The 26,737-nt window shown below is 39.4% G+C and overlaps 1 protein-coding gene across 1 annotated transcript in view; it reads left to right on the plus strand.

The window, feature by feature from the left end:
* Nucleotides 1-14,651: 14,651 nt before the first annotated feature.
* grm3 (glutamate receptor, metabotropic 3) overlaps nt 14,652-26,737 on the plus strand; it is a 50,768-nt gene continuing 38,682 nt past the window's right edge. The window contains exons 1-3 of the mRNA XM_034684698.1: nt 14,652-15,070; nt 19,580-19,643; nt 26,030-26,089. The gene's annotated coding sequence lies outside the window, so the exon portion shown is untranslated. The remainder of the gene's footprint in view (nt 15,071-19,579; nt 19,644-26,029; nt 26,090-26,737) is intronic.

A 26,737-nucleotide genomic window follows, 5' to 3' on the forward strand; every position in this document is an offset into this window, starting at 1 on the left:
ATTTACTGTAAATGCATTTGTTTTGGCTTTCTCCACATTCCCATCATTGTATTCGTTTTGACTCTTGTTAGCATTATTGAATTTGCAGCTCTTTTTTTAATGACTATCTATTGAAGCTGTTGCAGCATGTTTGCCCTTGTTGGCCATTGTTATGTTTTTAAATCAATTGAAACATGTGAATGTCCAAAAAGAAGAAACACGAGTGAGCTCCACATTGAAAAATAACACATGCACACTGCTGAGGAATATTGCATGCTCTGTCCTTTGAGAGAACTGTCTTATTCGTCTTTGCCTAGTGGATACATTCTCCTTAAGTTTCTCCAAATGCAGGCAGGAAGCTGTCTCTCCCATACACGTACACACAATATACGGTATATATATATATATATCTCTATGCCTCCAGCATGCAATTACCTGTGCGTGTGTGAATGACTGGTGGCAGTGTCATCATGGTGTTTGAGGATATTAGCCCCAGCAGGAGTGGCTGACATCTCAGTGCTGCCATGGGGCTGTCTAACAGTGCAGAAAATAAAAGCCGGGAAACTCATTAAGACTCATTTACATTGTGCTGCTATTGAGTGCTCTAATTCAGACTTGCAACTGACTTCAGATGCGTTCCACAAACTGTGCGCTAGCATGCAAAGCAGATTTATGCCCTAGCTTGAACCAGAAATTGTCCACTTGCTGCTTTGACTGCAGAAAGAAAAGGAACAAGAAATAAGATGGCAATGCAGTGTATTTTAATGGCCCATTATTTTTGTTAGGTTAAAAGAAGAGGAATATATTTGTATTAGTGGTACATCATTTATTCATACTAATACATGTGTTAGTGTTATATTCTGTAAACTAATATTCCATACAACTTTTGAATTGTTAGAACATAAAATATAGTTTGTCATGTGATGATTTTCTAAGTTTTTATTTTCACTGGGGGCAAAAGCCTTCTGTTTTTATTTAATCACTCTATTTCTTTGAATGTTTTGTGAGATGAGCTCATTGAAAGAGAACAGCAAATGCTCACAATGTTGATCCACATCTTCACCAACAAGATATCGTACAAATCTGGTTGCATAATTCAATGAAAACTGAGAAAAATACAGCATATTTTAGAAAAAGTTGTGTGTGGGTTTGATAGGGATAGATAAAATATTTAATCTTACAAGTAAATGGCAGCTGTATTTGGGGTCACTAGTCCAAACTAGAGCATCTATTCACCAGTGCCAGGCAGGCAATAAATCATGGTGTTATCTATTCATATTGGTTCACCTGGTGCACCACAGCAACCGGCTTCTCTAACCTGATCAGTGAGAAGGCCACCTTAAGGTTCCGATTTAAAATTGTGCCCACAGGGCTCAATGACAGAGTTCACACTTATCTCCTGCAGATACACCGCACACACATAAACACACAGACAACAACAATAACACCGGAAATGAAAAAAACAAACCAGAGCAAAACGTGTAAAGGTAGCCTGCACACACTTTCATGAATAAAACACATTCAGATCTGTATGAAGTTTGTCATCTGTGAGCAGGAAATGATTTATTACTTGTGTAACTTGGGCTCTTGTGTTAGTAATCTGCTTGCATGTGTGTGTGTGTGTGTGTACATGCAGGATGTGAACGCATGCATCTGTGTCACTTGAAAGCTTTTTTTTTCATTTGCATATTTATGTTTTAAATGTGTCCAAGTATGTAGTGTGATTTCATGCATTTGTTATAGCAGCTGATTAAAGAGCTGTACAAAGCAAAAGAAACAATACAAAGGAACCAAGGAATAATGAAAGAAAAGGAGAGGAAAATTAACAACCAAGAACACATACACAGTATAAAAGCGTCTTATTTAAGACAGAGGAATCTGAACAATAACATTATGCAAGACTGAAAGAGTCAACAGAGGGGGCAGATCTTAGCAAACAGGGTAGGTGCAGGGACTGCAAGAGCACGATCATCTCCAATTTTCAGATTGGAGCACAGGAAGGCCGGGAGGTCCATGTCAGGTATTTGGAGGAGGATGGAGAAAGTGTTAGGGCCTCAAAGGTCCGTGATTTAGGAGATGGCCAGGCCATTCAGGGCTTTTAAAACAAATGGCACAATGTCAAGATCAATTCCTGAACTAACTGGAAGCCACTGAATGAGAGTTTGAACAAGGAGGCCAAAGCCTTTTTGATAGAGTTTCAGGTAGCTGGCTGATCCAAGTTCACACAAAGCCCTAAAGCCTGGAGCAGAGTAGTATGGTGTTATTGCATTTCATACAACAGTAGTTCAAGAAGGAATGAGGCACAACTTTTAATTTCAAGGTGGCAGGTTAGTATTCCGGCTAGCTTTTCTGTTATTACCCTAATTTTTGTTGACATATTGTTAATATATTCAATCAAATAAACATAATGAATATAAGTTTAGGATGTATAATGTCAAGGTGAGGCACTAATGTTGAAAATATGGCAAGCTTTTTTTGGCTGACCTTTCCTTAACTTCAGAACTTTCTTTTTCGCTGATTCTCCAATAGAAGTAGCCTTCGAAGGTGGTTGATGAAGAAATGACAAAAAGACAATCTAGAGAAGCGTGTCCATACCTGAAGACAGAACAACACACAGTCAAGTCTACTACAAAGCATGGTAAGTTTATCAAATAAAAAACATTGGATGGGAGAGCAGATTTTAATTTGGGGGGTAGATTATACTTTGAGAAACCTTTTTTTTTTTTTTTTGCATTAATGTCATTTATATTTTTTAGATTTAACACCAAAGTTCTAAGCATAGGGCTTTAACCCTCCTGTTATGTTGCGGGTCAAACTGAACCATTTTAAATTTCAAAAAAAATAATAATAATTGTTTCAAGTATTATTTCGCTATGAAACTTCTTCTGCTTGGCTTAGTTAGCGTAAACAACATATACAGTGAAAATGGCTCATTTCACACATTTGCAATATGTATATTTGCACTACATAAAAAAAATCTAAATGTAAAATAAAATAAACAAAAATCTATGTCATGTTAATCTACTGTATTTATATTTAGGGCTTTTCAATGTACATTTAGAAAAGTATTAACATAAATTTGAATAAAAAATGAGTGAGTTATCCTAATTGAACAATGATCTGTGAGAATTAAAGAACACCAATGGACTAAATCTTGATTTAAATGTTTAGTTTTGGGGTTTTTAAAAATGTGTATTGGGATTTTTTGGGGTTTTGACACTTTTGGATAATTAAATATGCCCCAGGTTAAACTGACCCAGGAACATTATTGCTGTTCCAGAGAAACGGACATAACAGGATGGTTAAAGAAAAAGCCTTTTATTTCTCTTCCTGTCCAGCCCCTTACCTTCGTTACAAAGTGTGCCCTAATAACATCCAGATAAATGGCCACACTCGGTAGTGTTAACATTTTTGTGCAGAAAATAAAAAGATTTTATAGCACAGGAAAGGAGTAAATGTATTTGGTCTGACAACAGCTTGAGTGTGTTATATAGGCCCCGTAACATGGACGGAGTTGATTGACTGAGCTATTCTCAACCGTCACAAAAAAAAAAAGAGTTCTATTTGGACTCTTCCTAATGGCAGCTCCTCTCCACACACACAGAGACAGAGAGACTATGGGGGCAAAGAAAAGCTCAGTGTTGCCCTGTGAGGTACCGTCAGTACACAAAGGAGCTGTCCCTTAGGCAGCCAGAAAAAGAAGGGAGAGCAGCAGCTCTTGGAATCAACATTTAGTACATTTTGGGAGCACCTCCGAGGATCTGTCAAGTGATGAGCTCACTTTTCACTGTTTCTGCTCCACAGTGTATCTGAATAGAGCAGCACACATAATTAGACACACATAATTACACGTACACACACAGGCGCATATGGTCTCATCTGTAGTCTGGCTATGTTTTTACTGATTAGAAGAGGGGAGGGAAAATTAAAGGAGGATTGGAGGAGGAAACAAAAAGGAGTGGACTGAGAGAAGAGCTTAAGTCCGGGGAGAAAAATAAACTGTTAAAGCACTTAAAGTTTGTTTTTTTTTCCACCGTGTTTGAAACTGTACCAAGGGAAAGTTTCATGCCAGAGCAATTGTCTTGTGCTTTTATTGTTTGGTCCAACTTTCTATTTTAAAATGTGAAGGAACTCAGCTTGTGTTTGTGTGTACCTGACAGAGTGTGCACATATGCTATGTGTTTACAGTATCTGTGGGCAAACTCAAGGCTTAAGATTGAGTTCTCATGCATGTGTCCGTGAGAGTGTCTGTGTGTGATTTTGGTGTGGATTTGAGTATTATCCATTACACTGCAGGGCGATTTGTGTCCCTGAAGGGCACTCTGTGTTGTGAAAGAGCAGAAAAAGCTTTGCCATTGCCAAGCTCTCACCTGGACAGCTCTTCAAAGCAGCCCTCTCAGAACAGCCGTCCTGGAGCGACTGGCAGGGGTAGAAATAGCAGCATGACAGGCGAGGGATGCATAGCCAGCACCAACCGAGGCAGCTACTTAAAAAAGAGGAGGGTGGGAGGATAATCTAATGGCAGAGCTAAAGATACAACCAATGTTACCGTCTGCACAGGACTGAAAAATTCCTGAGTTTGGGGTCTGTTCCCAGACATTTTTAATCAATTTGTCATAGCTTAACATCATCGTCATTTAAAGTTTTCTGTGCAACTGTCTTGTTGCCATGTTGCAAACTGCAACATAGCAAAAAAAAGGATGAAGGAACGGGAAAGAGGGAGAATAGAGGAGGGAACAGGCAGATTAGGTCTACTTCAGTTGAGAGGTTTGTAATTAGCAACTGTGATAATTAACCAAATGGGAGATTAATGGACAGGGCTGAAATTATTTTGGAGCTATTTAAAGCATACATGCACAAACAGATAAGACAATTTCACACCGGATAATACCGATTAAGAGATAAACTAAAAATACATGAATGGAAGAGTGGAAAACATTTCAGAATAAAACACAGCAGAACAAGGACGAGACGTTAAGAAGTTTTCTGTATCAGAGTGTGGCGTTGCTTTGAATGACTCTTGATATCCGGGGATGGATCACCTCATTAATGAAACATCATCTTTTATCAAATCGTAAAATTAAATATTAAAACATGTGATAATGAACTGGTCCGTCTCTCTAACTGCTCTGACTGTCAGGAGCAGACACAGGCAAGACACTTGTATGGGCACCAGCATACAAACACACCGAAACACGCTCGCACAACCACACAGCATTAGTTGATTGAAAGGGGTGAGCCTGCCTTCTATTCATCACTGAGCACCTCTGTGACCAGGCCCTGCCAAGTCCTGGTGAGTTTCATCAGCGCTGACAGAGGACATATCTCTCTCTATTTTCTCTGATGAGCTCTGCTCTCTCAGCCTGATGCCAGTTAGGAGACATCCCGCTCTTATTTTCCCTGCTAGATGACTGTCATTATCCTAATTTTCACTCCATGAGTGTCAGCATAACTACTGAGCTAGTGTGCGTGTGTGTGTGTGTGTGTGTGTGCGTGCGTGCGTGCGTGCATGCGTGCATGTGTGTGTGTTTCAGTATATGCATTGTATTCTGTTCGCTTGGTTTCAGAAGGTTCCTCTTGTATAAAAACAAACTGCTTTTTTCAGTGGCTGACCGCTACGTCACATCAAGCAGTGAATTTCAGTCTAATTAAAATTGTACCTGTCTGCATGATTGTTGTAATGTTAGAAAATTACCCAAACTACTGTAGTGCTATATATTTAAAAACTGTCAATTAAGTTAAAGCTTAATTATTCCTTGCCTTTCCTTTTTTGACATCCAATCAGCTTAGAGACAGATAACTCTAATGAAACTCTGTCTAACCATGTGTAATGAGGCATTCCCCTCACTACAGATGCTTGAGGGCTTTAAGGGTTCAAAACAATCAATGACTGAATGGAATTAAAATCGGTCCATTTGTTCCCAAGCACACTGTGGGCCTGTTTTGGGTCCTGCACCTGAAAAAAAAAGTGTGTGAATGCCAAGTTCATCATTCCAAGAGTATTGAGGTACAATGCAGCAACGATTTAAAAGATAACTCTTAATCAACTAAAAGCTGTTTTTTGGACCAGCTCTTAGTTATGCTTCTATAGGGTTAGACTGCCGGGGGAACTGGCACACTGACACAGTGGGATCCTATCTCACCCCCTTCCCCCCAACCCCCCATCGCTTACTTTACCTCTGCCTGTCCCATTGAAAGTTACTAACCATAGACCTTTCTTGAGTCCCTAAGCTCCATTATCTCGTAGGTCCCTCTGAGCTGCTGTAGGCATCCTCCTGCTGCGGACGTTTTGGACTCCAGGTGATACGGACGTGCTGGACTCCAGCGGCAACAGCTTCTACTACTCGTCTCATCACTATCATCTCTCTCTCTTACTCCCCTCTATCCCTCTTTCAAGACCCAACTCGGTCGAGGCAGATGGCTGCCTAACATGAGTCTGGTTCTGCCTGAGGTTTCTGCCTGTTAAAGGAAGTTTTTCCTCGCCACTGTAACTAGCTAAATACTGTGATGTGCAATGCTCATTATGGATTAAGGTGGGGTAAGACTGAGTCTTACCCTGTCTTGAAGTTGGGTCTCTGCATAATTTGACAGCGAGTGGTCTAGACCTCCTATGTTTGTAAAAGTGTCTTGAGATAACGTTTGTTGTGATTTGGCACTATACAAATAAAGATTGATTGATTTTCATTCTGAGACATTTTGCTCAGTTACCTATCAAATCCATAGTTGTAGAGATCCTCTATCTAAAATAACACTTCAACAGAAAACTTATGTCTTTTTGCTAATCCTGCTATTATGAAAACTAAAAGTATCTAAAGAAAGAAAAAAACTACTACTTTCTAACTCATTTTTCACTGTCAAACTTGTTGAGTTCTAAACATAGCCACTTTGCAGGCACAGGCACTAAAAGTCAGTATAAAGAAAATGCCTTTCTTTTCACTGATAATTTGACTTTAAATGTAGGTCATGAAGAGGCATCAGTATAAGAGTGACACTATTTCAAAACCATTAAACAGTCCTCACAGTGCCCTAAAAAAAGAGTTTGCTTTCACTTTAAATTGGTATCTCAAGGAGACAAAGGAGAAAGTAAAATCCCATTGAGTATACAGTAACTTACTTCAGGTAGCGCAACTTCAATTTGGCTCATGGTCTCTAACCAACTCTGGTCTATTGGGGGGGAAGTATTTTGATTGGTCGACCCATCCATCCACCTGAAGCACTATGCTATTTTTCAACCACAAATCAACCCTTAAAAATGTCAGCACCTATACCATAGTTGTGTCAAATCAGAAATCAGGAAGACAAATGTAGTGTAGGATGTGTGAATTTGGCAGCAGAAGAAATCCCCCTAGAGTCCAGACACTGGTGGTGGTGGTGGTTGATGAATTCTAGGAATTGAAGACTTTGCGGTGACCAGGTGGAGATCTAGCGAAAGTTCAGACAGGAAGACTATAAAGCAATCACAGCAGTTGTTTAACTCTCCTCTCCCTCATTGCATAGCTCACCCGCTTCCAGCTGATTGCTCTGGAGCTGTCATTGGTTAATCAGCAGCGGCTGTCATCCAATAGCTCAGTGGCACACCCTTACCGTCAGCCTATCACTTTCTGCTGTCTTTTTAAATCACAATAGCAATAGCAATAGCAATTTTATTTATAAAGCACATTTCATTACACGTAAGTTCAATGTGCTTTACATGGGGAATTAAAAACATGAAGACATTTTTCCAAATAGAATAAATAAAAACAGAAAAACAATAGATACACCCAACATACATCAGACACAGCAATCAAACAAACAGCAGTTGTTGCTGCACATGCATCCAGTCACATCAGTCGTCATATCATTCATACGCTTGTGAAAATAAATATGTTTTCAGTCTTTTTTTAAAAGTGGAGACAGTTGTGATGGACCTGAGGTCAGCAGGCAGTTTGTTCCAAAAAGATGGACCACAGTAGCTAAAAGCACCTTCACCGGACCTAGATTTCACCCTGGATACATTTAAAAGACCTCTAACTGCTGACCTAAGGATCCTGGTTGGGTTATACACTGTGAGCAAGTCAGAGATGTGTCTCTCTCTCCAGCTAGTTCCTTTTTGCATTGATGGCGCGCACCCCTCCACCTCCCCATCTCCACCTGGTTTCTGCAAGTCTTCAGTTCCTAGGATTCATCAACCACCACCACCAGTGTCTGGGCTTTAGGGGGATTTCTTCTGCTGCCAAATTCACACATCCTACGCTCACAAAATTTTCCCCATAGAGTCCTTACGTCAAAGATTTCTGTCAAGTTTCATGATTCATTAAGTTGTAATAAATAACATTTAATCTTCAAACTGTGTCTCTCCTGCTTGAAATTAAATTGCCGTGGTGGTAGTGGTATCCAATAAGGAAACTGTTAGTCTGTATTCTGGTATTTGTGTGTTCACCTTTCATTATCTCCTTTTTTTGTCACTCAACCTTGCAACTTATCCACATTGACCCGCAAAAGCACACAAACAGAAAACATGCAGCGAAGGAGAATGCAATATTCAGGCCACAGTAATAACTCTTCAGGAGTATCTTTTGAGACTGACAAACTGCAGTGTTTACTCTGAGAAATTGGGTTGTGGTTTAGTCCAAAATGAGATACAGCATCTAACAACTGAAAGTACTGACACTGGCTCTGAAAGTAAGATTGATAGAAATGTTTAGGAGCACAAAGGTAGAACATAGTCGATAATTCAGCGCTGTTTGCTTAAAAAATGCTGCCATTGAATTCATCATTGAGTTGATCAAATTTAAGAGAGTGGCTGGCTAGTCCTGTGTGTGTTTCTGTGTGTGTATATGTGAGTATCTGCGTCATGTGTCAGGGCCCTTGTTTGGCGCTGCATTGATTGAGGCCTCTCTTTCCCCCCTCATCCATGCACTCTTATTGTCAGAATGCTGCTGCAGATCGCCTCATATCATTAATCAATTATTCACCAGTACCCCGTTAATGTTTAATGAGCGAGGCTGCTGCGGTCAATTACTAATGAATTGTGGTCGTGGTGAGAAAGCTCAGAGGAGAGGCCAGATCAGATACTGTACACAGTCTGAGAGTGTGTGCACAATTGTGCATGTACATATACATGGAAACACATACAGCGTGTTTCTGCATTTGAATGCGTCGAGTAAAATTTGATCACAGAGCACACAATTTAGGTGCACTGTTTGTTTTTTGAATGGATCTTCATCAAACAGCACCAATACTTTTCAAATCACATCCAAATATTGTTGTTTCTGCTAATCTAAGTGGCACAGTTTTCTTTTGTTTGCAGTGAATTTGATACTTGTAGAAAGACAGCTTAGAAGACACTCAACCTAAGAAAGACGAAAATTGGGGAAATGCAAATAAGCTTCTTATTTGAATGAAAAAGCCTTGTTTGATGAGACTCTCACTACGATTTTTTTTTTGAGTGCACAAGCTGATCGTTTTTTGAGTATTTTCATTCAAATGAAGCTGACCTGTTTTCTTTTTTATTCAAATTAAACTACCATGAACTGAAGATAGCTTAACTCCTGGAAATGCTCTGCTGGAAACATTACTAATGTGTTACACCCAAGCGGCAACCTCTGGTCTCAAACTATGAAGCCCATGCGGAAGTGCTACAAACTGCAATTCATCGAGAATCCGCTTGAGGCTGGCTGCAGAAACACCAGACACCACATAGACACTAATTCAAAAAAGACGATCTTTGCAGCGTTAATAAACATGTTTGCAGCCTGGTTCAAAAAATGGCTTGGCTCTACATAGCTAATTTCTCTATCGGCACACACTGTACAGTGGGTGAATTTTTTTCTAACGCCACGGTTCAGAAGATATTAAGATTACGAGTTTTTGCCAAATAAGGACATGACTGACTTGACTCCCGGACGGGAACACATAGCTGTTTGCTAATAGGCTCAAACTCCGCCCTTTTACGTCACACTGCCTGGTTGAGTTCCGCATTTCCAATAAGGCTGCCGCCGTTGATTGGCTTCAAAACAGCGCTCAGGAACAGATGGGTGACGTCATGGATACTACGTCCATATTTTATACAGTCTATGTTTACAACTAAGTAATACTTGAAGTTGTACAGCAAACAATTTCTCCATGTGATCTTGTATAAAAGCAAACAAAACTTGGGTATAAATGACCTCAGACATGAGACATGAGCCTGAAGTGGCTCCCTGCTCAGTTACTAAATATAAGTTTTTGTGTGTGTGTGTTTCTGTTGTTTGTTTGTACATGAGTATGTGTGTGTGGACTTGTGGGCAGAAGAACATGAGACAGGTCAGTGCTCGTCCTGTGACGTGTGTGGCCTGCAGCTTGTTGGCCATGCCTCTGTAACCAGGATAATGAGAGTCCAACCTCCTGTTAGGTGCCATAAACAGCTCAAAACATTAGCCACCATATGATATGAACACACGTTGGTACTTAGTCAGCTGAGAAACATTGAAGAAAAATGAGATACTTTCAGACATTCACAATACTTTATTTCCTTATATAGACAATACTTTAATTGCCAACCAACAGACTGCGTAGTCAGTTTATGGCCTCTCTGAATTAACCATGTGATTGTTTTTAAGAAGATTGAAAACACCAATAAGAAGGTGAAACTTCCAATTTAGATTCGAAAATTGAGGATTGTAGAGAGAAAATCGCCGTCCGTGGACAGAGACAAATCTGCAAGCTAATTTAACATATGATTGCTTTTAAATGTATTTTATTCATGTTTTTTTTATTCTGTTGTTTTATATGATGTTTTATCCTTTGTGCAGCATCTTTGAGCTTTTTATAAAAGCGCTTTATAAATAAAATGTATAATTATTATTATTATTATTATTAATGTTTTGCTTTCTCTGGCAGATAAATCTGATCCCTCTCTCGTTCAAGCAGATTTTCATATGGCCAGATTCAGGTCAGGCCAATCACATATCTGGTTTCTTAGAGCATCACAGAAGTATTTTTCTAAATTACCCAAATGACCAGCTCAATCGGATGGTATCTGACTTGAATTTGAAATGGTAAGTGTCCGTTTCCACATAATGTCATACCAAAGGTATTGATACAATCTGGACAAGATAGACTAAATGAAATTAATTGTACCAATGAGTTACCTAGCCTATGAGTCCATCATTAGGTTTTAAGTTTCTTGCGATTGGTTGTATTATCTAGAGGCATTTTGGTGTGATTTAATTGATAAAGACCTTTAGATATCCAAACATAATGAGAGGGTCCAGATAAAGTGGCATTTGTAGATTTGTCTTGCGTTGCAAAGCCAAGAACAATATTAGGTTAATAAATGCTTTGGTTTCCCTGGAGTCAAATGAATATTCTATTATGTTTATTTTATTTTATTACCAGAAGCAGGCCTTGGTTTTTGTGCATGGCTTCCTAAACCAGATATTTCGTATATTGTGTCTTTAATAGGTTTTTTCCACGACTGTCAAAGTTAACACAATTCCGCATTATCGCAAATTCCTTTTAACACCACTGTTTTATTTGACCCGAGATTAACGCAGGCACATTCTGTAATTATGACGCTCAGCCCACCCAGTGGGAAATCAGGAAGCAGTGCAGTAGTGATGTTGTGGATGGCAAGCAGAAACAAACCTCCTTGAGCAGACATGGATAAAGAAACGTTTCTTTTTAATGGCAAGTTCGGCTTCAAAGCTCTGCCAGATGGTTCTCTCAACAAGACCAAAGATGTTTGCTTTTATTGTTGATGTGAAGTGAGTTACCTCCAGGGTACATTGAGTCTCCAATACCACTTGAAGCCAAGCATACAGATGATGCAAAGAGCCTATTTCCTCTTTGCCAAAATTGTCCAAGCATTTCTGTTGCAAGCCATACAGCATGGCCTTTATTTTCCCCCCTTATGTGAGGTTAGACACTATAAGTGTGTGGGATTAATTTTTTTAAGTGGGAAGGGTCATGGGAATTCACTTTGAGTGATGGAAAACTTAACAGGCCAGTGTACTTGTTGTACAGTGTGTCTGTTGTTGTGATGCATGGTGACCATAATTTTGTCTTGAGCTGCTCAAAAGAAGGTACATTTAGAGATTAGAGTTTAATATGTTTGTTTAATCCGTGATTAATCGCAAGTTAACTAGCTTTGTCCCGTCGGCCATAGCACTGCTAAATAAAATGCCAATGTAATGTGTCCGGTGTGTTTATACGTGTCCGGTGTGCATATATGTGTCCTCTGTGTTCATATGTGTCCGGTGTGTATATATTGGGGATGATGTGCACCATTGTTGTAAGGCTGGGTGGATATTTATTGTTTATTTGTGTTTTATACATGTATTCTTGTACAGATGGTACAGATGGTGACAACAAATCTCCTTATTAAGGACAAATAAAGATTTATCTAACTATAGACAATCATGCGATTAATTACAATTTTAAATGAATCACGGTTTCACAGACCTAGTTTATATACATTCTAATTATAAAGTTCAGAGCAAGATAAAGCTGGTCCCCTGAGACCTAAAGTTTCCGCCATTAGAAATACTTGGGAACCTTTTCACTTTAAAATATAAACACAAAAAGGATTAAAAACAACTCGACACTCACCAGTTTATTTCAGGTTCATGTCAGGCTTGTTTCTTCCTCACATTACAAATACATATTTCCTAAACTGAAGCATCCTCAATGTGTCAAAACTTCACACCAGTAGAAGTTCTCTCATCCACTTGGCCACATCACAAGTGACCATATTGACCAAAGCAAATGCAAGCTTGCGGTAGTAACTGGCCCTGTTGTCGGACCAACACAGGGCACACTTCTAAGCACACTCACTCCACTGTGTGAAGCTCCATCCATCACGAGGCCAAGACAGAACAGAAGACCATGGGAAATGAAGCATGGCTAATTCTATTAGAGATGGGACACAAACAATCTGTGGGGAATCAAAGAAGTAGGAAGCATAATCCCAGTGGACCCACTTCCTTCGGCATGAGCTAGAGCAGTTCACAGTGATCAGGGAAATTGTGAAATTCCAGCACACCAATTTTGCACACGCACAAATACTCGGGGCCTTTTGCCTGTAGTGGGTTTCATATGGTGAGTTTGAAGCTGTCCTTATTTACCATCTATCACATTGGTATTTATTGCTTTCTTCTAATTCATTTTTTCCTTCTATTCTTTTGATTCTGTCTTTCTCTTTCTCGTGTATCCATTCATCTTTTTCCTTCTTTCTTTCTTTACTCTCTTTTATCCATTCACGCTGTTTTCTTTCTTTCTTTTTTCCAGTCTGTTTTGCATTGCTGTGACCGGCTCTATGGGGAAAGGCCAGGCACAAAGCTCTCGCTGAGGGACCCTTATGGGACAAAGCTGGCTTTCTGGGCTTTCTGCATATATGCATGCCATGCAGACAATGAGGCCTTTATTAGAGTAGCCAGCATCTCCGAGGCCGGAGCAGCAGGGATGAGGGATGAGGGATGGGGTCCGGGAAAAGCTGTGACTGACACTGGGGCACCAGTGTGAGTGTAGATCCACTTCCCACCTCATGCCCATGCATGCATGTGTGTCTCAGAGGTGTGAAGTGGATGCTCTTATCCTTACTTCTCCTGTCAGCTAATCAATCTCTGCCCATCCGAGGCTTATACTCAGAGGCAGTTTTCTTTTGCCATATGGTGTCACATAGTGGAAACATGGAAAACATATGAGCTAGACGAAAATTCCAGCCTCCTATCGTCATGCATCTGCATATAAAACAGACAAAATGACATGCTATAGCCTGTAGCTGCAATCAGAAAACTGCTTTGAGCAAGCCCTCAGACAGTGTGTCTCTATGCACTTGACTAACTTTACAATGCAGAAATCAGGCTTCTAGACTGAGTGTGTGTGTGTGCGAGTTTGTGTGAGTGTGTGTATGTGCATGTGTGTACATGTTTGTGTGCGTGCATGTTTGTGTTGAGTAGAGAGAGAGAGAGAGAGAGAGAGAGAGAGAGAGAGGACGCTATGTGACTCAATCATGCGTGAAGAGGATTTTCTGTTCAAAAGGGGCTGCACACTTGCATACTTGCATTCTAATGACTTCATGTGCATAATCATACAAACAAGTACACATGCATAAATGTGTGTGCCCATGCACGTCACATGCACACACCACCAAGTACCACTGTTTCTGTCCTCATCGTGGAAAAATAGGGGATAGAGTGACATCTAACTTGTAGCTATTAGAGTGTGTGTCTGTGTGTGTGTGTGTGTGTGTGTGTGTGTGTGTGTGTGTGTGTGTGTGTGTGTGTGTGTGTGGTTTCCCATTTGTCATACATCACGTTAGTGTGATGTATGATTAAGGCTTGGGAGGTATACGCTAGTAGTCACAGCTTTAAGTATATTAAGGTTTGGATGTGCTTTACTGAACCGTGCACAATTATTTTTTTAATATGTCTGAACAAGTTGAGGCATTTACAGCATTTTTAGTGCTGCTCAGTTTTTCTCCGCCACTAACATCACAGAGTGAAATACTGCGTTAAAACATTGATGGAGCTGCAGGAATTCTGTTTTTTCTCACCATGTTTCTTTTTTCAATCATTTTACAAGGACAGTTGGATGCATGTATTCTCTACGTCACTGTGCAACTTCACCATGTAAAACCTTCATCTGCGATCATCTCCCTCCTCCTGTCTCCTTCTCTTTCTCCTGCCTCTCTCTTTCTCTCCTCACTCTTTAAAGCTGGAGTTGTTGCTCTGAGTGGTGAACATGTGCTAAAGGGGGTGAATGGCTAAGTTTTCTTTTTATCCAATAAAAATGTCTCCTTGCCAGATCGATTGTTGTTGCTAGGAGACTGAAGCATCCTTTGGCAAGGGGCTACAGCTCTCCACGTCTGTTGTTTCCCTCCACCTCTCTTCCCCTCTCTCTCTCTCTCTCTCTCTTTCTCTCCTTCTCAGTCACTCTCTCCTCTCACACATGCACGCGCGCGTTCACACACGTACACACCCACATGCACATCCACGGAGCTGGCGCGCAGAGCTGTGGCGCCCATCCTCTCCTCTCAGTGCGACTCCTCCGAGGGATCCGGAGTAGACTAAGTCAAACTTCCAGCAGCTGAAGATTCGTGCGCAACATCTGAATGAGCCAAGTCGTCAAGGTAGGTCACACACAACATAGTCATTTCTCTTAGGGAATTGTGTTGCGGGGTAAGATTTCGGGTTAGGCGACAGAGTGCAGAGGAAAAATTGTCAGTCTGGGACCGTTCGAGCGCGCGTGAGGCATCCTACAGTGGGGAACAATTTGCTTTGAACTTTGCGCAGGATTTTAACACCGAGTTGTTCTGCATACATCTGATTCCTATGTGTTTCTTATAGCCAGATCCACCTACTGATCGCGGGTTGTGATAAAGATGGTTGCTTATCTCTGCAGCAGGTCCATGTTGAAGATACAGAAGGTGAAACAAAGAGTATCTGCAGTTGCGTATTTTACGCTGCGTGCAGAAGTTATTTAGGTTCAGACAGACCGCACCAAGACAAGTCCTGCGGTTTAAAGCTCCCAGAAAAAGATGGGCGGATAGTGCGTCTCTGCAAACAGGCATACAGGTGGATCTGATAATCGCTCACTGTTTATCAGTGAGATGACTTTCTGTACACTCCACACCTTGCGCCAGGGAGAGGCGCGTGGAACTGGGGGAAATGTACAGCATGAGCAGAATGTCTTTGTGAACAGCAGATGTAACATACACAGACTTTAGACACAGGCTGTTAGGGATGCAGCTGCACTTTCATATCTACTCTCTGACTGTCGAGCTTTAAGGAATGGTAGAACGTGGAATTACTTAATGGCTGAACATTTTACAGCAAATGAGCCACATGTTTCACTCTTCAACTCCAAATAGCATCATTTTATTGAAGAACTTTGGGCAGGTGTGGCTTTTTATCACTTAACAGTGCGCTTAGAGAGGACTTTTTCTGTGAACATAGTGTTAATGTATTTTCTCAAATTATCAAAAAAAACCCATTATCAATACGTTTTCTTTATGTATAAGTGTTATGTCAATTTAGATTATCATATAAGTGTGATTAGAAAACTACACACAAGAAGATGTGAGGACACCATATTTCCTAACAGGACAGGACTCATAATGAGTTGTTCTGACCAGCTGATGAATAACTTGGTTTTTTGTAAATAACCCAATAACCGTTCCTAGTCTCTGTGACAAAAAAAGGTAAACTCTGTGCATAGATTTGTGCAGTAGAAGACACAACATCAGGTTTTATTTCACCACAGTCAAATATTTACATTCACATCTCTCATAAAAAGAATATTTGAAAAGATTTTGCAGAAATTACAAAACTGTCTTTCTGTGATGACAACAGGCCCGTTGCAAATTTATAATCAACTGAAAAAAATTGCCATTTTGGTGTAAGAATAATTTGAATTTAAAATTGACTCAGTGCTCTTTTAGAGAGAAGTGAGGGAACACATATTTTATCTGAGGACTGAGCATTGCCTGTTAATGCTGAGACTACTGAGTGGCTTGGTCCCATAATAACAATAGTAATCTTAATAATTTAGAATGTATACTAATGCAGTTTTTGTGTGCTACTAAGAAATAAAACACTGATTAACTGCAGTTTCAACTTTTATTATGATTTGATTTGATTTTTAGTTTGAGGTCATTGTGTCATGTTTTTATGTTTACAGTACATGTGCACCTGCATGAAAAAATAACTTATTACTGATGAACATTAAATATTACTGTTGAGTTTATCTGACAATGTTTTAATCCGTTACATTAACTTGTATTAATGTTACAATGAAGAACACTTGTGTATTTTTAGGGTTATATGACAGTACTTTGTAGTATCATACATATGTTGATTAACACTTGTGTAGACGGGTATATACACTTTGAACGTCACTTAGTGTGTGTGCGTGCGCTCAGTGCCTTTTATGTGTGTTTGTGCAAAGCAAAAGGGGAGATTTGGGGGCCTTACACCTTGAAGATTTGCTAACACACATGTATTTTTATTTGTGTGTGTTAAAGGAAAATGTGCATTCATGTGATACTCAGGGGACAATTGTCCGTTTGTAAATTGATTTAGCCTAGAGTTTCTGCATTTTTGTGCTGTCAATGTGCTAACCTGAGTCTGCGTCTATGTTTTTTTCAGTGTCTGATGTGTGTATGTGTGTACAAATGGCCTTGTAGCCTCCACACAGAAACACTCACAGGACTGCATGCAGCATAAAGGCTCATCTCAGCTCAGTGCATGGATAAAGGAAGCTCCTGCACCAGCGAGGTCCTCTAGTTTTGTTGGTAATGTGTAGGTGTTAGGCTGAGCTGTGACAGAGATTTTTGGAGAAAAAGCAGTCCTTACTGCAGGCTATCATGAGCTGGTGTTTTTCTTGATAGTTTCCTGTGAGGGATTTTATCTGTCAGACTACGTGTTGATAGATCAAAGAACTTTACATGTAAAGGCTCGACCAGAAAGAACCAAGTGATCTATTTCAACATCACAACATCATACAGCCACATCACAAATTCAAACCACTGGCATGGAAGGTTAAGGGAGGCAAAATATTCCTTGAATAACCATGTTAAATAACTGTCTTTGTAGCATGTCTCTAAGCAGGGCAGCGCTATGAACATAATGACTTTAGAAACTATTCTGCTCTGTAATCTTTTCAGTAATCAATACTCAGTACCTATAAGACTGAGCACAGCTAGAACTCACGCCAGTTGCGGTGAATTCCAACAGTGAAATGTTCACTGTTTTAAAAATGTAAACAAAATCACAACTGCATCTCTATCCACTTTTTTTCCTTCTCATCTAGATGTTTTGAAAATACCTCAACATATTTAAACACACATGTCCACAATGGACATATGGAGTGAGATAGATGTGTGTGTTTAACTTTTTATAGGGGTCAACAGAGGTGTCTGGAACATACTCAGCACATAAAAAGACACTGCAAGAGTGGCCTATGCTGCAAGATTGTTTTTTGAGGTTTTGCTACTATAGAAATGGACTGCTTCCACATTTTTTTCTAAGCTGTTTTACTTTTAAAGGAGTGATTGTTATGTCAGAAAATGTGGGTGGAGTACTTAGCGGTGGTGTAAGAAAGCCACACAAGCTCTTCCGATTTTTTGCACTTTTCAGATGCTGTGCCTTTAAGAGTGTATGTTGACCTGAACTAGAGTATTGTGTTTAGTTGCTGCAGTACTGAAACTCTTGAATAGAATAATATGGCATGAAGGGCTTAAGTGCAAGTATCATTAAGATTAAAAAGATGTAATAGTTCAGTTATGCTTTGTAAAGACAAGTCAATGACACAGCAAACTATTGTCAGATTGCTTCTAAAGCTATCTTACCTCACCCTGAGGGCAACATTATTCTGAAGTAAACAAAGTCTTGATCTGCACTAAACCGTGTTGCCTAAAGTTTTGTTTTGGAGGATATCTTTGTTATGATTGTTTCCTGTTTTGTTGTAAATTAGGTAGTTATGCAACATTAGTTTTACTCAATGTATTTTATGTAAGGCTTTACAGAAACCTTTTTTAAGAAATGACTAACGACTATACATTGAGAAACTAAGCAGCAACCTCTGGTCTTTAAATATGATGAAAACGTGGAAGTGCTAAAAACTGTAGTTCCTTGGGTGTCCACTTGAGGTTGGCTCCGGAAGCCCTGGAAGACACATAAAAAGCCCATCTTTATATTGAAAACATCATGGTACAAAAAAGGGATTTTGTTCTGAATAGCTTATATCTCTACAAACACAGGGACACATTTTCTTCTAACTCAGGATTTCTGACGATAATAAGGTGACAAGTTTTGCATAACTAGATGAATGGCTGACATTGTAGCTGTTTGCAAGGAGGTTAAAGGCCCGCCTAAACTTCAACTCTTTCCCTGTTGTTAGGTCGTCTGAATATTAGGTTGAGTCAGCATTTTCAATATGGCGACCGCCATCAAAAGGCTTCAAAACAGTGCTTCATAAACCAATGTGTGACATAACTCAGACTACATTCATGTGTTATACAGCTTATGGGAGAAGCAGCAGCTTTCAAATCATACCAATGGTGTTAAATTTAATGTGTAAATATGCAGGTGGATACATACATATTCTAAAACCTGGTAAACAACAATTTCATAATTAATGAACCAAAGTGTATTCATTTATTTAACTTAATAATTGATTGTTTGTGAAATAATGTATTAAAAATCTGTTCAGCATTAAATGTTCTGAAGAAAGTGCAAATATATACAGATGCTTGGTAAAACATATTTTTACTTAAACAAAAGGAGAAAAGATGGAGAGAGCATTATTTTTCTACTTTGGACACTGATAATGAATTATTAGTGTTTTTACTCTGCCCTGGTTCACATACATAATCAATCTCTAAAGGCAATAGCCTATCTCAGAGTGTCTCTATGAATACATTCAACAGGTACTCCTTAAAGTTGCTGTCCATAGTACTGAACTGATGTCAGAGTTATTAAATTTAACTCTTCATAAAATTCAAAGAAATAATTATGACACATTAGAGAAGATTCTATTCAAATCCATCACTGGAGTTGTTGAAGTGAATGTTATTATATATGTGAATGAAAGATGCGTTTTTCCTCTTTGCAACTAGTCTTTTTGTTTCTGGTTTTAGGAGATGGAAACATGGGATCCAGCCTCAGTGGATCCAAGAGGAGTCTAATACACTAGTAACACAGGTAGGTCACAAAGAATCTGTGTCTTGTTTCTTTATAGTTTTTCATTATCTTTTCTTAAGTCATAAACACCAGGAAAGTTTCAAGGGCTCTGCAATGACTATCCTAACCTGATTTTAGTCACTGTCTGGGTGCGGGAGTGAGGTGTTTTTGACACGCTTCTAAAATAATCCAATGTCCAATCCGAGGTTATTGTTGCGTTATTTCTTGCCATTTATTGTTCCAAAAGATAAACAGGTAAAGACAACTTACTTTGAAGGTGATATGCGTGATGAGGATAACAGTGTGGTCTGAGACGAGTGGTAAAAACTGTGTGCTCTTCCCGTTCCCAAGATCACTTCACCTGTGCCCCTTTTGTAGCATTTACTTGCCCGTTTACCTGAAGTGCCCCTTGTGGTGATTGCGCAAGTAACAAAACAAAAAACAAAAACAACATAGGTAAAATGGCTCATACAGGCTCATTTTTTCCCCTTGGTTATGGTCACAGCATGGTGTCTTAGTAGGGTTTTTTATAGTTCATGGCATCTGTAGAAATATGGGAAATCCTACATGGGGTTGTGTTCCTTTATAATGGGAGCTTGCTGTTGTTGTGGAATTCGGGAAAGAGTAGGAAAGAGTTGTTAAAAAGTTTTCCACATTCATGTGTATTTTTAGAAGAAAGCTCCAGTCAATTTCATAAAAGCTAATTTTCAACTCCAGTGGTATTCTGTGTGGTGTTATGATTGAACTGAGACATTCCATTATCATTACTGCAAGTTAATAGTCCAGGGTTGCAGTGTTTTTACTAAGGCACTGTTAGATGATATGAATTATGAATACATAAAGCTAGAATCTGCAGATCCTTACATTTCTACTTAATGGGCTAATGTAACAGGTTTCTGTTGTCTGCTGTTGCCATCCTGCAAAACATATCCCCTTAACAAGGGCTGCAGTGGTAAGTAAGCCAATGAAATCATGATGCTGCTGAAAGTGTGAAGCAATGTTTTCATCAATCCTACAACATAACTAATGATTTACACCCAACTTAATGTCAAATAATAGGGCTTAAATTGTGTCTTGAATAATTTCTGAAGTTCTTGGTATGTCAGTTTCATTTGCTAATTACCACTCGCTCGATGGTTCTTACGCTGTTATGCTTTAGTGAGGAAACTTGGAAGAAATCACTGCTGCTTCCCACAACTCACCTCTCATCAGCAACAACAGGGTCAGCACATAACGAGCAACACACATACACAGGCGGACAAAGTGTCAGCACTGCTATGTCTGTCCCCTGACATCCATCCCTCTGTAAATGCAAAGACATTTCCACATACACACCACACACACACACATGCATACACTCAGGGGAAGAAGCATAGAAAGGGCAGTGGGATGTACAGCTGTGATGGTGTGTCTCAGAGAAAGATCAGACTCTTTAATAAATGATGAGCTCAAGGAGGAAGCAGTGGATGTGTGTGTGTATGTGTGTGTGAATGGGGAATGAAAGGTGGCTAACTTGTCATGAAGTGGCCACTGTCAATAAAAGTGTTACCATGAGAGTTACAGTGCACAGTTCATTTAACTGCGACATTAACTGTCAATATTAATAATTAATACACTATTATGTAGATGACCACTGTTCTAACTGACTTGGTAATCAGGTGAAACATCTTATAATGCAAAATTTTGTTGTCTCAACATTTTGCTATCCAGGATGTTTGGGAAGTGCAGTCCAAAATTAGAAACGTTCCAAACTACTGTAGGACAGAAAGTACATGAGTGCTGTATGTCCTCTTTATTGGTGCAAATAGTGAAGTTACAGAGTACAATTACTGCCCCAAGTTTACACAAGTTTGATTCACTGCTACATCGTTATATATCAAACACTGAGAAGGTGTAAATTGTCATCTTTGCAATGTTAAAGGCTAACAATGTCACATGCTGAGTTATTTTGCACCAGTAGTTTAATGAATATGCTCATTTTTGAGTCCTAAACATTGACATGGCTCAAGGGATTGCATGACTCAATGTTTCCAGAATAAATGAAGCCTTCCATTTCACATTCAAAAATAAAAACAAATGATCCGCGTTTTCCACATATGGAGCGCCGCCTGCAAGCTAGTTCAGGCAGACAACTCGAGCTGTGCTCAGTCATACTGACATGTCATCATCCTCCCTATCAGCTGATCTCAACATCCTCATTTGGCGGTCTATTTAAGCTGCATGTCTCCCGTCTCTGTCTCTGCCTCTGCTTTGCAAGTGCTCCTGCTGTCCTGCTCAGTGCTGTGTGCAAATTTTGTACCCACCTCCTCCCCGGCATCCACCTGTGGGCTCCGAGGGGGGTTAGTCCTATCTCATTGCTCCTAAATGTATGCATTTAAATAATGTATGCTGAGTAATGAGGTTCGGAGCCCATACGCCAAACACAATACTGCATGCTGCAATAAACTTTATCTTAAGTGAACGTGAGTTGTTGTACTGAAATGTGCTTGATGAAAAGGGAAAAACAAAACAGGTGCTTCACATTTAAAAAAAATGACTTGGTTAGTATAAACCAAATAATGACAATGCATGGTTTTCTTTCACACAGTGACTTCACATAATTTACGTGCTTATGTTAACCGCACAAAGGCAGTGTCAATGTTTCTCCACTATTACATCAGGTATAGCAACTACTCTTACTCCTAATGCAAAAGCTGAACCCTCTCACACCGACCACACAGCTTTTCCTCACTCACTGCTGTGTGGGCATCTGCCACACACTCATGAACTACACATCAGCTGTGAATGTCAGTGTGAAATAATCAATTACCTATAGTGCGTTCAGGACTCTGCGTAAAAAAAATACACTATGGTGAGGATTTTCCTTTTTTAATGTAAACCTGTGACTGTAATGCTATGTTCATCCTGGGATTATTTAAAGCAAACAAATATAAATGATCACATCATCAGCTCACAGATAATTGCATATTACATGCATGGTTTTAAAGGTCAATCATGCTGACTTTTTGAAAAGTTTCTCCAAAGGCAAATACATACAAGACATTTTTGTCAAAGTATGTCTGTCAGAAGAGTTGACATTTTCAATTCCACTTAAGCTTATAAGGATATTACAAGGTTGTATGAGGTATTTATCAGTAGTAAGTAATTACTTCTTATGTATGCTCCTTATTGATTCCTAAAGTTGTCAGTGGCTGTCATCTTCGGTCACATGGACAATTTCTTTTTATCATTCCTCGGACTCGCTCTGTCTTTGGTAAAAGTGCTTTGAATGTCTTTGCTCCCTCTTCTTGGTTTGAGCTTCAGGGTCACCTGAAACTGGATTGTTTAATTTGATTGGAGGATTTTAAAACTAGGATAAAGGATCATCTGATCCTTTGCACATGTTTTAGAGCTTAATTATGCTAATTTATAAATCAATGTAATAGTTATTGTCCCTATATGTTTTGTCCCGTTCTATTTGTGAAACTTTTTATGCTGCTGTCTTGGCCAGGACTCCCTTGTAAAAGAGACTTTGTATCTCAATGGGACTATTCCTGGTAGAATAAAGGTTATATACTTTTTTTTTTTTTTTTTACCATTTTTAATTGTTTTTACATTAAAGGTATGAAGCCCTGCTGTCAAAGTATTACATACGTCACTTGAAAAGTCATTATTATCTTTAAAATACTTAAGAAACAAATTAGTTAAAGTGTAGGCTTTATGTTTTCCTATATTTACTCCACAAATTTTTTTTCCTTTGGGACTAAATTTAATCCTACAGCTGCCCTACATTCCTATGAATGAAGCATGTGGTATCAGATCAGTCAAATAAAATTCAATACAAATATATTGATATATCTTTTGTCATTCTGACTTATAAACTACCAAGCTCCATGTTTGACAACGAGTCCTTAAGCTCAAAACTTTTGTGGGAGAGCCAACCAAAAAGTTAAGTGCATCTTTTAAATTCTCATAACTCAGAGAGAAAGAAGTGCAATAACTGTTTTTTACACATCACCATCTCCTGAATGAAGAAAAAACATCAACATTGTTTGTTTTAGTCACCCTGTACAAACCAAATACTTTATGTATCTGAGTGCCTACCTGTTTGTCGTAGCGCCCTGTATACCTCATGTATCGACCACAATGACGACAGACTGACGGGGTGTGAACATGAATTTAGTAGGCTGCAGCAGCATCCGCACCATGAGGAGGTTGACTGATGCTCCATGATGAGTCCCAGGGTCATTACATGACGGTTAACTTGATGGATACCATCAACAGAGGGGTAATTCTCCCTCTGACAGGCCCCGCCGCCCTCCACAGTGATGAAATGCCGATCTGACGAATGCTTTCACGCATTTTACATCCCTTCTCTGTTTAAGGCTGAACAGCCATTTTTAATCATGCCATGTTGGATGAAATATGGACCACAAAAACTCGGGGAAACTATGAAGACAGAGGAAACTGACTGTAACTCAATAGGAAGATATAGCAGATACATCTAGGGGCTGCGACTAACCGTTATTTTATAACACAATTACCCAGAGCCGAAGGTTATGTTCTGAAACTGCTTTTTCTGCAGATAAAAGTCAATAATCAATTCACAATGATGAAAACATAAAATCCTCATATTTCAGGGAAGTTCTTTTTGCATTTTGCCCAGTATTTTAGTTTAATGAATAATGAAATTAAGATTAAATCAAAATTATTGATTCATTCATCCATCAGTTACAGTAGTTAATTAAAAGTCCTTATGTTTCAAACCCTTTCATGAGGTCTCAGTGTAGTAAAATGAGCTGTGTTAAATAGTCCACTGAGCACTTAGACTGCAGACTTTGTGTGGTGCTCAAAGGTTAAAAGCTCTTTTGTGGAGAATCCCTCTGAAGTACCCACTGCACATGAGAGCATGGTTTAGTACCTGAAGTGAACCACTTCTTGTATGGGTTAATCCAATTTTGGGCATAAATGTACTTTTCTGTCTATTACAGCATGTGAACTGCTCACCACAAAAGCAAATACCTGCATTTTTTTATGAAGCAAATATTAGTGGTTGTGCCATTAAATCTGTAAGGTCCTGGAAATCAATTTGAGATGTGTCTAACATGATACCGCTTTAACCTTTGAACCTAATGCAGGTCACAAAATGGACTTACTGATCAATGCAGGAAAAGGTGGTTTCTATCTCTGAGTGTGAACACAACACCGATAGCCATCTGAGATTACAGGGCCTAATTTTCAGTTTGATTTGTCATTTGTGATAATAGCTGTTTAATGAGGCATCTTTTGTCTATGAATATGTTTTATCCTAATTGTTTTTCTACATTCAGTGAATGAAAAAAATCATAAAAAAATGTATTCGTATGGATGGATGTTCATCATGTCTCGTTAGCTTTTTTGACTCATGTGTTTTCTGATATTTCTCTGTCCTATTTATGGATCATCAGTCTTTCCTGCCGTCAACACACTTTATAAATAATTAATGGCCACACTGTCAGAAGTATGGGACCTCATGCCTTCACACACAAGTGATAGTTAAGTGAGAGTCAATATAAAAGTAGTGCTCTTCTTACTCATATTGGAAAGGACTAGCCAAAATTCAGACATCAAACACATTTCTTCCAAAGAAATGTCTCAGGTGTAATGAAAAACACTGTAAACAGGAGTATAAAGAGAGGCGGGGAACACAAAAAGCAATTACTGAATTAGCTGATAAACTTCTGATAGTGTGTAGGTCTAATAAGATATCTATTGTTCTGTGGAAGTAAAGTAGCTGATACCCCAACTCTGATCTCCTATTCTCATGAAAAAAAAAGAAAACTCCTACACATACAGTGTCTTCCCATACAATGAGATTTGAGTCATTGGTGCAGCTGTGGGCTCTGTTAGGCGGACTAAAGATGGTTAAACCATCACATAAACACACACAGGGAAAAAAAAAAGAAAACAGACGGACAGGAAACTGGGTTGTGGGGCTATCTCTCCTCTCAGTGTTCTGCGGTCCATCGACCCTGCATGGCTGCTCTCAGCTGGATACGTGTCATCCACAGCAGCCCTGCCTGTTAGGGGGAAAGCGAGGGCTGCTGTGGATGCTGTAAGGGAGGTGGAAATAAATGAGAAGAGGAGGGGAGGATCCAAGGGTGATGCAGTGGACGAAGCAGGGGATGAAACACAAGAAGCAAAAAGAGGAGTGTGGTGGTGCGTATGCAGCCAACTTACTGGCTTCAGATTTGAGCAGGGTCAGAGGTGAAATGGGGTTGTCTGTCAGATGTTGCTCTGCATCACAGCTCTAAGGAAGACGGATCAGTAGTCAGCCTCCACCTTTATCTGATTATCTCCTCCACCTCCTCCTCCTTCTCCTCCTAGTAAGGTTGTTTTCCCACTCTTGTCTACTTACCTCATGCGTGTCCCCCATTTCTCTTTGATAGGTGTCTATAGTGATGTTGACATGTGCCAGCTGCCATCTGCTCCTACCATTCTTTATTCAGGTAAGACCTGTCATGCTTTTATGTTATATGTAAATCTAACTGGTACATTCCTATGCACATTTATCCTCCGTTATATGAGCTGGGTGAAAAAAAAGTGCACACGTTTTCAAATTGATTACAATTTGGGGAAATGTATTATTGATATTAGTGTGATATGTTCACAAATTCAAAAAGCACTTACTTATCCATCAAATGAATGTAAGTCTGCAGCCAGAAACTGGTCAGCTAAAAGAGTGGATATGGAGGGAAACAGCTAGGTTCTTGCCAAATGTTATGTGTCTTTCAAGTTTTTCCAGTTTCTTACTATTTCTGTAGCCTATGACTATTTCTATTCCTCCTAATATTTCTGTTACACTCAGTAGCCAAACATAATGACTTCGTGTCCATGCTGGCAGTCTGGCAACCTCATGGGTCGACAAAACTCAAGAAAATGTCAGCACCCAGAGGAGAAATAGCCAAGAAAACAACCGAGTGTGAAACCCTGTATTGTTGGTCAACTCTTCTAATTTTGTAAATTTTAAGCAAACAGGATTAATCTCTGTGTTTCTAAATGTCAACAATTAATATAAAGGGTCCAAGTATGTGGCTTTTGTCACCTTTAAAAATGGCAAGCTAACTGTTACCCATGTTTTGCTTAGCCAAACTAAC

Source organism: Notolabrus celidotus, chromosome 6, assembly GCF_009762535.1.
Source record: "Notolabrus celidotus isolate fNotCel1 chromosome 6, fNotCel1.pri, whole genome shotgun sequence".
In the NCBI taxonomy this organism is placed as follows: Eukaryota; Metazoa; Chordata; class Actinopteri; order Labriformes; family Labridae; genus Notolabrus; species Notolabrus celidotus.